At 34.5% G+C, this 14,026-nt stretch overlaps 1 pseudogene; it reads left to right on the forward strand.

Annotated features, from left to right (window-relative positions):
* The first annotated feature begins 380 nt into the window (after nt 1–380).
* The window catches only part of LOC149545798 (2-isopropylmalate synthase A-like), a 167,040-nt pseudogene continuing 153,394 nt past the window's right edge, over nt 381–14,026 (forward strand).

The following is a 14,026-nucleotide window of genomic DNA, read 5'->3' on the forward strand; positions in this document are numbered from 1 at the left end:
TTGTATCTAGTAGAGTCCATATGTTGAACATTAGTGATTAAGAATGATGTTGTACTTCATTATTGTACTGAACTCAATTTGTATTAGCATCATTATGGAAGCATATTTGGATGATATCATCTTTCATTGCGAGATTTTTAGATTGAGAATGGTTTAATCTTTGTTCTTGCACTTGTAATCAGTTGAATTAATAATAAAAAAATTATTGTGTTTATAGTATTTGTTCTTTGGTTTCTAATCTTTAGGTTATGCTTAGTGTGGCATTACATGGTCATTTATTGTTAGGCATGATCCAAGAGGAAGGATGGTAAAGTATATTTGTGATGAAAGAAGAAGATACTAAAGAATTAGAAGATGAAGTAAATCATGATCACAACTAAATGTTACACAATGATGATGATGAAGAAGAAGAAGATGATGTTTGTAGTGGTGCTAACGATGATAGTGGTGATGATCAAGGTGATGATGGTCATGATAATGATGGCCATGATAATGGTGACAAAGATGATGATGATGGAGGTGAAGATGGTAGTGGTGTTGGTCATGATGATGATGATCAAGGTGACAAGTACGATGATGGTGATGATGATGATGATAGTCATAATGATGACATGGATGCACAAGATGATCAACGACATGATCAATGAAATGTATGTCAAGATATGATCAATGTCATGTTTGAGGTATTGATTTATTCATAGAATTTTTTTTGACTTGTATTTTGTATAATTAATTTATTGTGTGTTGAATTCTAATGTTATAGAAGATATATAATGATTTTGCATAGTTGCCACACATAGAGTACAGATAAGGAATTAAAAGGTATACAATAATTTTGATGAATGCATCATGTAATTTTTGCCTTCTATGTAATTTGTAGCATACATATCATGTGCTTTTTGGCTAACTTCAGATAGATTATTTACATATGAGAGAAATTTAGTGCCTTTTGTAATGCCCCACTTGAGAACCCAAAATAAATAAACCTAACATGTTAAAATGTTTACTAAACTAATTTTTTAAATTTTTATAATAAGTTTAAACAACATCAAAGTAACTTGATAATGTAGAAGAAATATATACATACACATCAACTGCACATAAGAAAATTATAAAAACATTTTCCATTCAAGGGTTCCTTCACATTGAGTCACATTAAAGTCTAAGTCTCAAGTATAAAGTCTCCTGGTCATAAAGAAATAATAGATACATTATGACATAAGTAAATACATAATTACAACTAATAATATGAAATCACATATAATGAATAACATCCACTTCACATGTCACAGGGTATGTGAAAATAGATACAATTACATCAATATACAATGTAATATCCCATAGGATCTCAAAACACATGATACATAGATATATCGAACAAATAGGAGTCTCCAAGATAAGAATAAGAATGATAATCGTACCACTATATCAATGAGCATCTAACAACTAGCAATGTAAGGGGGACCTAAATGGTAAGAAGACACTACCTCCAGACCATGTGGTCACCTAATTAGGCTCCCACTCCCACTATGTAGGAGAGATAATGTATGATCCACACACAAATAATCAAATCATTAAACAATTTTAGGAAAGGAATCTTAATAGCCAAATATACCTCAAGCATAATACAAACTAATGATAAATAAAAGATAACCAAAGGAAAAAAGATAGTCATCCAAACCAACATCACATACCAAAATCAATAACTGATGCTAAGTACAAATTGAAAACTAAAATTAAAAGATACAACCACCTCTAAAACAATGTCAAGTGTCATAAGCACAATAACCAATAGGTAACAACTGACATCAATAAAATTAAACCACCAATCACTAACTCCAACAATAAAAACACCACCAATGAAAAATTGATCATTCATTAATAAAAGTGAACTGTCAACAATAAATGACATCCAATCAATGAGTAGCAACTCATAATAAATACACCATCAAAATTAATATCAAACAAGTACACTACTAAAGGAAAATATTTAAAAAAATTATGAAGGAGATTCATGATACATACTATGGAGTGTCATCACATGAATAAAATCTAAGGTTACATTGGTAATCTCTTAGGACCTAAACCCCCTAGTGACTCTATGGGGAACTAGAATACCATCTCGCGAAGACATAGAGACTAGTCATACCTCTCAAGGTTTCATCCCATTCTCATCCTTAGTCTATACAAGCACTAAAGCAATGGACGAGGAAAAATATCTAGCTTATCTTTTTAATTTATCTCAAGCCATGAGGGAGGAAAGTATTTTGATTACTATGTTATCACTTATTTCACAACTTACAATGAATTACCCTAGCAACCACTATAGGCCTCAGCCCCCATTGCAAGCCACTCCCATGGACATGCACCTAGAATACCTTCCTAAAAATCACAAACCACAATTGTCTCAAACCACAAAAGTAATATTGATCAAATTTAATTCCTTAACAAGAAGCCCAAAAATAACATTTGTTCTCAAAACCCAAGTTCTCATAAATGCTCAATAGCATAAAGCTCATAAAATAAAAGTCTCAACTCAAATCATAAAGTTTATCATCACATCTAGTCAAATAATCATATAAGCAATCCTAAAAAATGCTTCTAGTGCACATCCTAACTTGGCCAACTAAACAACTCACAAAGAAAAACTATTACAAAAATAAACATCACAAGACTATAAATAGAATATTAGAAAACACATAGTTGTCAACCACATGATTTAATTCCATCGATTTTTCTTGTTTAGTTTGGGTCATAAGGATTTGTTTAGAAATAAAGTAATAATATACATGTTAATATAAATTGTTATGGTAATATACTTATTTAAATCAATAAGTGTTCAAATGTCAATGTCAAAACTCTTTGTGTGTATAAAATATCATGCAACATTGTCATATTTTTAATTTAAATAATCTTAAATCATAAATGATTTAATCAAAACAATAAGTGCATATTATTAGATTAGATATTAATACAAATTTCATTTCTAAAATATTAATTTGACTTATATTTAAGTCCAATGTTAACATTTTTTCCCCTTCAATTTGTGATGCAACTAGAGATAACTCAAACGTGAAATTATAATTATAATTAAATTATTTATAATTTCATTCATAATATTAAATATTCATAACCAAAAGGTTATATGGTAAACTCCAATATAACTTCTCTTAAAAAATAAAAAAATCACAATTATATATTTACTAATTTTCCTCTTACATTAATTAAAATATAAAATTATTTATACAACTAATAATTAAACTAAATTTAAAGATTCTTTAACACCAACATCCACTTTATAACTAAATGATAGTATTAATTTAATTTTCAAAACTATTAAATAACAATAATAATTTTTTAAAATAATCATTCTTAAATTTTTTGAAATTAATCAATAATCCTTACAAAAGTTTATTTTTTTTTTAAATAATAAATCGAAAAATTGAATTTTACAAATTAATAAATAATCATTAAAAACATGTTTCTTTATATATTATTATATATATTTTTAAATATTAAAAATAAATCTGAATAAATTGAATTTTCTTGAAAATAATTAAATTATGTAATTTTCTATTTACACATGGCGAAGATCTTCTAAAACATGCAATCAAAATTTTTTATTAAATTTTTTTATCATGAATGCATTTGTTCTCTAGAAGGATTCTCAACCAACAATTTTGCTCAACTCAGAGGCAATTGTATGTTTTTCTTGATGAGTCTTTTTGAGGGTTTCTATTGAAAATTTTAGATATTTCTCTTTCAAATTCTACTTGATAATAATCATTGTTCTTTAAAATTTAATGTTAAACTATCTTTGGTTGCTCATATCTTGTGTTTTCTAAATTCATTATCAATAGCATGATTCTATAGTTTACATCTGACTATGGTTTTCGTTCAGCACATTGATCAATTCTCTTTTTTAATTGCAAATCAAAATTGTCTTTCATATTTTATCCTATGAGTTTCAACAAATAAATTTGAGCAGTATGAAAAACATAAGGTAGACATAATTCCAAAATGATTTTAACAAATGAGTTCTTGGAGACTACCTCAATTTGATAGATGATATTCTAGACAATCTAGTAAATGCATACAAACTCAAACCCTTTGAAACTTTGAACAATTCATTTGCTTTAATTCTAAATTTTCCTTCCCAAGACCTGTGTGTGTAGAAATGAGTTTGAATCTCCTTAAAGTACTTTTTAATTAAAATATTGTTTTATATTTTCTTTCCCTCTACTCTATTAATTTGTACAAGGACTATTTAAATGATACTCTATTATTTAAATTAATAATAATTAAGGCTTGTTATTTAAATGCAACTCTAATTTAATTATTATTAATTAGATAATTATAATAAAACAATATTAAATGTTTAATCTTTTAATATTCTAATTCTTGTTTAATCCAATTTTCTAACTTTTAAATTAAATCTTTTCAACTGAAGCACATATTTAATTAATTAAATATCATCATATTTTCATTCTTCTTTAACCAATTTTCTTAATTAGACTTCTAAATTAAAGCATATCTTTAATTAATTTTTAATTAATTAGATATTCTCATATTCTCAAGTTTTCTTTTTAATCGAATAATATTTAGTAATTCACAATATTATATGACTAACCCAAATATTATAATTAAATCATTTACCAAATAAATCACATGGTCAAATCCACATAAAAGCAACATTACTAAAATTGACCAAAACTTAAAAATAAACAACACAAACAAAGATAAACTCATGGGTTTAAAAATAGTGGAAAATAAAATACATTTCCTCCTCCTTAGGACAATTAATTAGGTTATGACAATGATTGGACCTAAACATTATCTCCCTATACTTACAATTGAGTTATGAAGATAGGGCAAGGTCATCTTGACAATTCAAGGAATTCGATGCCTTGAATCTACAATCTACATAAAAGATGAGCATGTATGTAAACATATTTTTTAAGATAAAAAAATAATGGAAGGGAATGATACATCATGTAGATCCCAACTAATAGTTAACTACAAATCGCTTCCTTAACAATATTAGACATGTTAGACATAAAAGTAAATAAATGTGCACACCATACATGTGTAGAAACCTAAAAATCCTTTAGAAAATAATATTTTTATTTTCTGAAAAAAGTCTCTGATGACATCATCATTTATTAATTAATTAATTTATTTTTATGCCATTAAATCCTTTTATCTTAATTAAAAGTATTTAATTAAGGAATCCCTCCCAAAAATGTTTAAATCTTATTTAAATATTATTTCCTTATTTATTAATTATTTAATTAATAAATTGACCAAAAAATCCAAAATAAATAAAAAATTTATTTTTTGCCCAAAACTTGGCCAATTTCCTTAAGACCACTAACCTCTTCAAAAAACTTCTAATCCTTCTTTAATTTTTATTAAAGGCTAATCCCATCATTTCCTACCCCTAATCCCAACTCAAAATATTTAATCAAGATTAAATATTAATCCTCATGTTTAATAAAATTTTTTTTAATAAATATATCCTCAACCCAAACCCTTGAAATAAATAAAACTTTATTTATTTCCTAAAAATCTAATTCATCCTCATGCTAAGAAGTTCTAGACTCTTCTAGAAAGTCTTCATCCTCATCCTAGAAAATTCTAGACTATTCTAGAAAGTCTTTATCCTCATCCAAAGTCTAGACTCTTCTAGAAGATGTCTTTAAAACTAATCCTAATCCCCTCTTAACCTTGTCACATTCCCTAAACATGAGTTAAAACTTCCTAACCCAAGCCAAAGTTAACAAATATCACCTCCTCCACCCACCCTCATTAAATGCCATCCACTTTCCTATCCCTAAGCTAATCCTAAACCATCCTAATCCATCCTCTAATAATTTGCACAATCCTAAGCAAGCTTAAAACCTTCCTAATCAAGCCCAAGTCGAAATTGCTCTCATCTCTCTCAAAATATCTCAACCATAAAACTTTATGAAGCCCACTAGGTCATAAATGACTCTTCCAAGCCCTTTTATTGCTCTTACAAGCCATTATGAGGGTCTCTATGAAGATTTTATCCCTTGAGCCTCCTTTGTTGACTCATCCTTCCCCTTTCCTCCATCCTCTCACCATGTGACATGTGTCACTCTTTGATTGGTTGTAAGGAAGCACAATCCATGTGCTCTCCTCTCATGCAATCTAAGCCCTCCATGAGCTTTTTCCCATCCTTGCATCTTAGCCCTCAATCCCTCAAGCCTCTTGCCTATAAATTGGATCCTTCCCCTTTTCAAAATAACACAATCCATGAAGTAAAGTCATAATGCCATTTTGAGAAGCCATTTTACATCAAAACCATACACTCACACCCAAATTACAACTCCATTTGAAGCACTTTTTGAAGCATAAAGCTTGACCATACGTTCTATCTATTTAGACAAAGCTACTCAACAAGAGGGCTTCTCATTGTGAGAGCCCATTAATGGCTCATATTCTCAATTGAGAGCTCATCTTATTCTATCTTGAAGTTTATGAATTTTGTTTAGTTTGTAGAAGCTTTATTTAAATTTTATTTCTATTAGCATACTAACATTGCTCATATACATTTTGGCATGCCCGGTGGGACTCCGCATGGGTCATCTTCATTAGCTTTTTTAGTCAAGTTTTGTATGTCATTTGCTGATTTTGGCTAATTTTGCTTGTTTTTGTGATTGGTAGGATTGTATAAATTGGTTTTGTAGGTCCACATGAGCATGAAGAAGACAAAGGAACTCATAGTCTATCTCATAGCATTTGCAATTTTTTCAAGCTTATAGGTGGACAAAGCACTTGGAATTCTTCTTCCTCTTCTTGTCTATATTCTTCTTATTCCATCTTCTTCTTCTTCTTCTTCTTGTGGGAGATCTTGGCCAATTTTTTTTTTTTAAGGAAGAAAAATCATACACACTTCTTTTTAGTGCTTAAAATGAACCCCCAAATCATACTTAAATCCATTAAAAAATTAAAAATTTGCAAAAAAGAAAAAATCTTTTAACAAGTGAAACTAAATCAATCTAATCATTTGCATCCTTACAACATCAAGGTTTTAGATGCATTCATGCAAAGTTAGGAACACTTCATTTTTGGGAATTTAAAAAGAATTTCAAGTTTCCATTTCAAAAGTTTCAACATCAACACTAAGTGCACACTAAAATCTAAATCAAACTCAAAGCACCAATCAAGGAAAAAATGAACCTCATTTGCAAATATTTTAAAGTTATTTTAAAAATCTCATGAAAACTAAGAGTCCTAAATGGTTGCCAGAAATTGTCCTAAAAGTTTTGTTATTTGTTCCAAACAAATTTCTTGTTCCAAAATCTTGAGTGTTTCTTAGGTTTTTCATGCATCAAAACAATCTAGGAATATCATTTTTGGGCTTAAAACATGCAAACTAGAACACAAAATCTTGAATGAAAAGAAAAGTCCAAAGAGTCATTTTCATTTTTGAGTCCAAAAACAATCTTGAATGATCTAAGGTTAAAACAAAGCACTTCAAAGTTCTTAAAACAACACACAAAATCTCAATCTTGAATGCTCAAAGGAAAAAAACTTGAATGTTTAATCACTTGTCTTTAAATGCATGTTGCTAAACACACTCTTGAATGCCATGGATTAAAATAAAATTTTCCTTGAATGCATGATTAAAATAACAAATCCAATCTTGAATTCCAAGGATCAATTAACCATTGCAATATCAAACACTTCATTTGGAGCTTTTAAAATTGAACAAAACAAATCTCTTTTCCACATGCAATTTAGGCAAAGTTTGATTTTTGGACATTTAAGAAACTTCATTAAGTTAAACAAAAATTTGCAAAAATCAATTTGAGTAGTTCCTTGGACTCATCTCTTTTCTAATTACCCATCAAAATATTAACCATTGGTTGCAATCTCAGCGCCATTCATGGGGATGGGTCTACTTGAAAAAGGTGTTAAATGTTCCACAATGTAACTCACTCACTTGGTCTTTGAACGTTTGCTTTAACTTTATCAAAATTCTAAAATGACCAAAAATTTAGATTAAATTGATCACACTTCATTTGGGTACTAAAATTGAACAACTATTGACGTGGAGGGCCTCTGGGCGTGCGCTTGACAAATCAAGTCTCACACATCTTTGCTTTGGGGTTAAAACAAAATCACACCAACTCTTGAATGCTTTAAAAGAAATTAATTGATACTTGACGTGGAGGGCCTTCGGGTGCATGGGTTTGCTTTTTTTGACCCTAACTCTTCTTCTTGTTTGCATTCTTTGATTGATTTACACATAAGAGTCAGTTGGTAAAAGAACAAGCGTATTTTTTTTAGCCCAAGGTCATCCAAGTCTTCTCTCCCCTTGTCATCTTTCAAGGCCATCTTGGGTGCATAAGATTAGGATCAATATTTTTTCACTCGGGCTAAGCCTCAAGGAACTTTATACTCTTGAGAAGTTAAAGAGGAGAAGTGGGTTACCGCTCCTCTCGACTGTGTGATATCTTTTTGGTTTCATCTACAGATTTGGGCCTCACGTACCTTGGGTATATCGAGGACTCCCTAACTAAACCAACTATCAGCCTTGTAGACAACCATCTAGGATGTTAATGTGTTTGAAGTGACTGATCGAAATATTTGTAAAACATACACACTCCTCAGCGCAAGTATCACATTCTAAGAATCAAAAACTTCTATTTGGTTGTTCCTATCTATTGCTTGCTTTTTTATTTGTTGAATGAATGTTTGCCAAACTTGGTCAATCCTAGCTTAGGGTATACTTAGCGTTGTCACTGCCTATTCCAAAAGTTGAACAAGTTGAAGCAAAATAACTGAGGTCTCTAAAAGCTAAGTAGATTCAAGAATTGATGTCAGAGCAACCCGAACCCAAACAGAAGTTCCACAAAGTTAAACTCAAACCATCTTAGGCATACCAAGAACTTTCAGCCAAGAGAAAAGAACTAACACCATGTCCTCGAATTGCCAAACTCCACAAAGCAGAGAATAAAGCTACTGACAAAGCACTTCAAGAGGCTTCGTTAGAGCTCACTATCAAATTTAGCCAACATCCAGGAGTTAATCCTGCTTATGCCTTACCAACTAGGCATGATTTCTATGATTAGACACCCTTGTTTCTCCACACCTTCTTGGATAAGCTTCACCTTAGAGTCACCTTTGTAGAAAAGTCAGCCATCTTAGGTTATCCCCTTAATAATTATTAGCTCATCCATCTCATTTAGAATCAAATCATCTAGCCAGCAATCCAAAAATTGCATATCTAAGCTTTCAAAATTGTTGTCACCTTGCTAAAAGTTTGCCATTCCTAAAAACTTTCAAAACCACCAATCTCACCAAGGTTATCCCTTTTGACAAAGCTTTGTCTAGGGTAATCTAGCTTTTCCACTTGTTATCCCTCATCACCTTGAGCTAAAGGTTGGGATCCACAAGTGGTCAATCTCATGTTCTTCCTAAAGGATCATCAGTCTATCCCTAAGTTGACACAATCACCACCAAGCTTGCACATAGGAAAGCAAACCTTTTCTTCTTTGGCAACATATCTTTGAAATTAGAATCCCAAACCCAATCCTCCTTAGGTTTTGTCATATAGCTTTGCCTCAACCTAAGAAATAATTTGCATAGAAAAGCCTTCCCCCTTTTGCATCCACTAGCATTTGTTGCATCTCATCCCTAGGAGCATTTTTCATGCCACCCATTACTCACTTAGCCAAGAAGAAAGAAACAATGGAGCCCTATCATTTGGATTGAACAGCCTCACCCCCCTTGAGCACTCAGCCATCCTTCAGCCCAGAGAAATCTATGCCATCACCTACTAGCATTGAAGCTTTCATGAACCAACTAGAAAATGCAATATTGGTAAGCGCCATTATAGACAAGAACAAAGAGACAATCATGGCTAATTTTCAAAGGGACAATGTAGGAACCTTTGACTTTGGAAGACCCCCTCCATTATCAGATCCATCTCATCCATTATTTGGGCAGCTGCCACCACCCATAGGCTCTTATGATCCAAATTATACTCAATATATGCCAAAAGAAGAGCCTCCAGCCAATCCATATGATCCAACAGACCCAAACATACCATCATCCAACCAAGTTGAAATCTCCATGCTGCAAGCCAACCCATCCACCACCACTCCATCCTTGGTTCATACCTCTCCGCTCGAAACCCCCTTTAGCCAAAACACCTCACCGTTCATGCCCTTCACTATTGCTGCTGCTGCTCTCCAACCCAGCCTTCCAAATCCACCCATCTCCCAAATCAATGCTAGCATCTTTAGCCAACCTCAGCAATATACAATAGGGATACCGTCCATGGGGCCAAGTAATCAACCTTTCATCACCCCCAGCTTGTTCACCATAGCCCAAAGCACAATCCCATCATGTCCATTAGGTCTTGGAAGCTTAGTGCCATCAACCACAAATCCACAAGCTACTACCCTCACTCCACAAAGCTATCAAACCCCACAAGCTACTACCAATGTTCTGCCTAGCTCTCAAGTGACCCAAGCTCCCACCACCACTCTACCAAGCTTCCAAATTCAGTCGCCAAGCTATCAAACCCCATCAATTCCATTTCCTAGCTTTCAAATCCCACCACCTCCACCACCAACTAATCCATTACCTCCTATTACCAACTACTTTTCAATGCCACTTCTAGGAGGTAACCCACCAATCTAGCCAACCACCAATTATTTGCAAGTACCATCCCAAATGGGGCCGCAACCCACATACCTTGGTCAAACCCCACAAGCCCCTCGATCCTTTCCCCAAGCTTCACAACCATCTTATACCTTAGCTCCACAAAGCAATTCATTTATCCCATAGCCAGCTTATGTTCCTCAATCCCAACCTCACATCCCAAACAATGTACAATCCCTATCAGCAAATCCCTCACAACCATCAATATTTAGTGGCCCCATCTAGTACATACCTACCTCAAGGAACTCCTACATTGGGGGCACCCCAGCCATCACCTATCAATTCAGAATGGGAGCAAATGAAGACAGCTCTGAAAGCCATCCAAGAAGGGAATGATCCAAAGACATTCAAGTTTGAGAATGTGGGCCCTTACCCATTTGACAGAGCCATTCCCATGACACCATTTCCAGAACACTTTGAGGTACCCAAATTTGACATATTTAGAGGAAAAGGAGACCTTGACACACATATCAAAGAATTTTACATGCACTACCAAGACGTGGCATACAATGATGTCTTCCTCTTGTGCCTTTTTCCCAAAAGCTTGGCTGGACCAGCTCTTAAATGGTTTTACAGAATCCCCTATGGCACAATTAAAAACTTTGCTGAATTATCTGAGGCATTCGTAGCCCAATATGCCCATCTTGTTGAAACAGAGCTATCAATAGTTGACCTTGTCCACACTAAGCAAAAAGGTGGAGAAAGCCTTGCTGAATACCTGCAAAGATGGCAAAACTTTACCACCCACATATCCTGCACCTTGCCAGAGCGCCATGTGGTGAAAATTTTTATTGATAATGCCCATCCCAGCTTGGCTCACCACATGACCATGAGCTATTTGTAGACCTATAAAGATATCAAAATAGAAAGGAATGATCTTTGAGCAAGGACTCATTAAAGATGGTGTGGTCAAGATTTACAAAGAGGCCAACCAAAATCAATCACATTCCAATGACAAGTCTAGATATTGGAACAAAAAAAAGCACATTGCAACAGATGGTGTCACTGACACCAGACATGTGAATATTGTTGGTCCTTCTCACAACCAGTCCAACCCACCATATCAACCAAACAATCAACAAGCTATCAACTACCAACAACAGAATAACCAAAGCTATCAAAACCACAATCCAAGACCCAACTTCCAAGGGTCTAGCAATTAGGCTAATGCCATCAATGTAGCTGCAGGAAAAAAGCCCAGATTCCAACCTACACCTAGAAACTATACACCCCTTGGTGAGCCATTGGATGTCATTTTTGAGAAATTAGTCAAGGAAAACCTCATCAAATTTCATCCTACCCAGCAAATTGACCCAAGCCAATCCAAAGCTGCATGGTACAAAGACAATGAGTACTGAAAATTTTATAGGTAAAACGTCACGCTACCCTCAGATGCATGAAACTGAAAGACTATGTGTAGGACCTCATTGATCAGAAGGAAATCACTGTTGGTGCCCAAACCTCTCCCAATGTAGGCTTACAGATCTATCAAAATGCTTTTCCTCCTCATAACAATCAAAATCCTAGAAAAGCACCTATCCAAACCAACAACAACAACACCAACAACCGTCAGCTAAACCCATAGCATGGGAAGAACAATGACCACACTTCATCCTATATAGACTATGGTAGCCTTATAGGTTGTATATCTGAGAAAGAGCCTTCTATCAATGTTATCAATATCCAAGGACCAAACAATGAGTGTGCAGTCACCACTCAAAGAGCCTGATTTAACATCGCAGGCCCACCAGTTTCACCAGCACCATCAGCTCCATCAAAAAGCTAGTACAATATCCTGGAACACCTTGGGAACATGCCAGCCCAAATCTCCATTTTAGACCTTCTTCACACTAGTCCTGTGTACAAGAACATCCTTGACAGTGCTCTCATAGAATCTCATGTCCCTTTTGATATCAATGCTACTGATTTTTGTAATCTTGTTGGACACCTTTCATCCTCATATGCCCTATCGTTCAAACCCACCGACATACCCATGGTCGAGCCAGATCACACCCTTCCACTTCGTATAGCCATCATGGTATCCAATTTTGCCATGAAAAGAGTAATGATAGATAATGGATTAGCCTTGAATATTTGCACCCTAAAATTCATAAAACAAGCTGGGTATATTGAGGCAGATATCATCAGTGAGGTTATCACCATCAAAGCTTATGACAACTTGGAAAGAACCACAGAAGGAACTATTTTTCTGCCAATCAAGGTTGGGCTAGTCATCCAAGAAACACTCTGCCATGTTAGTGATCTAAACCTACCATTCAACATCCTCCTCGATCGCCCATGGATTCATGCCATGAAAGCCGTTCCATCCACTTACCATGAGTGTGTCAAATTTTTGCATCAAGGCACTGAGGTGTCCATCCATGCCGATCCAAAACCCTTTTCTTACTGCAATGCGGTTGAAGCGTCATATACAAACCATTACCCTGGAATTAATATCGGCACATCCATCGCCAGCTCATCCCACACTTGTAATGACCCAACAACCATCCTCGCCTCTACCTTGTCTACTGTAAAGATCAATAACAAGGGCTGTGGAGAGTATAGTTTTTTGGATGCATTTATTGTCGGGGCACTCCCACTTGATCCACATGCCCATGGACGACTGACATATCACAAAGCTAAGGAGATTCCACCTCCTCGATACAAAAAGTTTGGCCCAACAAACTTTGTATCCTCGAAAATCCCTCTTCATGAGGAGCTCACTCTAGATATCAAGGATTGGTTACATAAGGATGCACCTCAAAGGAATCAGGCACACCTTGATCACTTCAGCCAAAAGTATCCCCAAGAACATAAGCTCATCATTGACAAATGGAACTATCAAGGTGGTGGTCTAGGACCAGAAGAAAGAGGCATGCAGTGCCCCATCGACGCACACAAGTGGGAAACGAAGTCAGGTCTTGGCTTTGGCATACCCACAACTGAGGATACCAATATGAACGATCACACTTTTTTGAACATTCACTGCGACCTTGTCAAAATCGAAGACATTCTTGAGGAAGTTCAAAAGAGAGCCTACGACAATATCCTAGACCAAATCTCCCTCGGAGACTCTGTTCTCCAAGAACTATCCATCCACCTCATTGACCTACCACTCGCCCATCCACAACTCATAGATTGGGACCAACCAAGCGTCATACACATTGATGAGTTCACATCAGAGGAAGCACTTCTAAGATTCATGGGAGCTGAAACACCTCACAAGAAAACAAAGCCAGATTCTACCTATATCTACAAGCGAGATCCCAAGGGGTATTTTGGAGAAAATCCCCAACCTAGTTCCGATACACCCAAAACTGGAACT

This window comes from Cupressus sempervirens, chromosome 7, assembly GCF_028749045.1.
Source record: "Cupressus sempervirens isolate cs-2001-9-10 chromosome 7, ASM2874904v1, whole genome shotgun sequence".
Taxonomy (NCBI): domain Eukaryota; kingdom Viridiplantae; phylum Streptophyta; class Pinopsida; order Cupressales; family Cupressaceae; genus Cupressus; species Cupressus sempervirens.